Source organism: Sesamum indicum, linkage group LG12 (assembly GCF_026168435.1).
Source record: "Sesamum indicum cultivar Baizhima isolate 11 linkage group LG12, ASM2616843v1, whole genome shotgun sequence".
In the NCBI taxonomy this organism is placed as follows: Eukaryota; Viridiplantae; Streptophyta; class Magnoliopsida; order Lamiales; family Pedaliaceae; genus Sesamum; species Sesamum indicum.
In genome coordinates, this window is record NC_142668.1 from 4,710,292 (window position 1) to 4,712,791 (window position 2,500).

The window sequence follows — 2,500 nt, forward strand, 5'->3', positions numbered from 1 at the left end:
AGCGGTCTGCCTAGGCCTGCGCGCACGTCGGCAGCGGTCTGCCAAGGAGCGCGCGCGCAGGTCGGCAGCGGTCTGCCAAGGAGCGCGCGCGCAGGTCGGCAGGGGCTGCCTGCTTCTCGTCTGCCTGCGCGCCCCCGTAGGCCGGCACTGTCCGCACGGGGCGCGCGCGCGCTGGCCGGCACAGTCCGCACGGGGCGCGCGCGCGCAGGCCGGCACTGTGCGCATGGGTCGCACGCGCGCAGGCAGGCACTGTCCGCACGGGGCGCGTGCGCTGGTCGGCACAGTCCGCAATGGGCGCGCGCGCACGCAGGCCCGCACTGCCCGCACGGGCCGCGCGTGCAGGCCCGCACTGTCCGCACGGGGCGCGCGCGCGCAGGCCCCAAGGAGCGCGCGCGCAGGTCGGCAGGGGCTGCCTGCGCGCGCGCCCGTCGGCACTGGTCGCACAGCCGCGCGCGCAGGCCGGCAGGGGATGCCTGCTTGCCGTCTGCCTGCGCGCCCCCGTAGGCCGACACAGTCCGCACGGGTCGTGCGCGGGCAGGCCGGCACTGTCCGTACGGGGCACGCGCGCGCAGGCAGGTACTGTCCGCACGGGGCGGGCGCGCGCTGGCCGGCACTGTCTGCACGGGGCGCGCGCGCGCTGGCCGGCATAGTCTGCACGGGGCGCGAGCGCGCAGGCCGGCACTGTGCGCACGCCTGCAGGGGCTGCCTGCTCGGGCGCCCGTTAGCCTGCGCGCGCTGCGCGCGTCGGCAGGGGCTTCCTGCACGGGTGCCCGTCTGCCTGCGCGCGCACGTCGGCAGGGGCTGCGTGCACCGTCTGCTGCCGTCGGCCTGTGGGCGCTGGGGCGTCTGCTGCCGTCCGGCACTACGCTCGTGGCCGTCGCCTTCGATTACGCCGTTTTTCCGAAACCTTTGCAACACTCGTCCCAATGATGACTTTAGAATGCAAAGACATCTTGCCCACGGCTTATTTGTCGGGTCTCGAAACATCGCGAAGCTTGTTTGTCCGATTTTGATGATTGTGGGAAGACAACTGACAGGGCGTTCCCAAAAAACATCGATGTTGCTCCATCTGATAACTCGTACGGAAGTGATCATGAATACGTAATGCTCATGTATCCATAATGTTTTTGTTGGAGAACAATGGATTTGAACGTGAACCCTCCTTTTTTTACCGATTTTTTTCTTTTTTTTATTATTTTTTTAATAATTAAAATAATTAAATAAATATTTTCATAACTCAAAAATAAAATATTTCAACAAAAATGAATTAATCATGTGATTTTGAGGTGACGTGCAAATTTTCATGCAAAAATACGTTAAAATGCTTCAAAAATGCAAAAAAGTGCGTTCCTCAACCCTTTCAATGTCTACTCCTGTCACAAGCGTTTTTTTTTAAGCCTATTATACGGGGAGGAGGGTGCTTGAGGGGGGTCTGGGCGCTGGGGGCGGGCAGGGGCAAGGCGGCCCCCCCGCAGCCCCCAAGCCTCGGCCGTCCTCATGGCTTGGACGTGGCTTGTGTTGGCCTTGTTTTGGCGGCGAGAGTCCGGCGAGCTTTTCCGGCGGGGCGCTTGAGCGGGGCTCTACGGTGGTACGACCGGCCGATGCCCATTTGCATCGTGTGCGCCGAATGCCTTCCCGTCCGCAACGGCAAGCCGTCGGGGGCGAGCTTCGATTGCGATTTGCTAAAACATGGCCAACACGAGCTCCGTCCAAGCAAAGGTTGGTCGGTCCGCTTATGCATGTCGGCCTCCCCCCGCATAAGCGGACCGATGTGGGTGCTGTCGGGATTCGACGGTCGGGGGTGCTTGTCGCCGCTTGTGGCTTGCGACGCTGAAATTAGTAGCTTGTGGTGGGCTGACGTCGGCAATCCCGGCATGCAAGGCTCTCGCTCGGGAACTGGGGTATGCTTTTGGGTGCGCTTGCTAGTAGCCCGTTGCCTGCGAACATGGAGGCGTCAAGGGCGGCCGACGACAGCTTGCACCCCCGCCCGTCGGCTCTCGGTGGCACCCACACAGGGCGGGTGTGGTCGTCGTCGTCTGTTGCCCGCGACCCCGAGATCAGTAGCACGTGGCTGGCGAAGTGTCGGCAATCCCGGCATGCAAGGCTCCCGCTCGGGAGCTGGGGTATGCTTTTGGGTGCGCTTGCTAGTAGCTCGTCGCCTGCGAAAGTGGAGACGTCGCACAGGCAAGTCGGTTCGGTCCCTAGGTTTGTGCTCCTCGGTTCCCAACTCGTGCTTCGTCCCGAATCTTCGTGCCTACCGGGGCATGCTTGGGCGTGCTTGCTGCCGTTCGCCTGCCGCGACGCTCGAATGCGTCGTGGGACGGCGGGCGTTCGCTTGTGTGCTCGGGCATTGCGTACGTAATGGGCGCGTGAGTGGTGATTGGCGTGTGTGGGCATGTTGGATCCCTGCTCGGGCAGCGACAACATCTCCCGTAAGCCGCTTCAGTCGTCGGCCCAAGCGCGCTCCTGCCTTGGCCGCGGTCGGTTTCCTGTGCTGCAT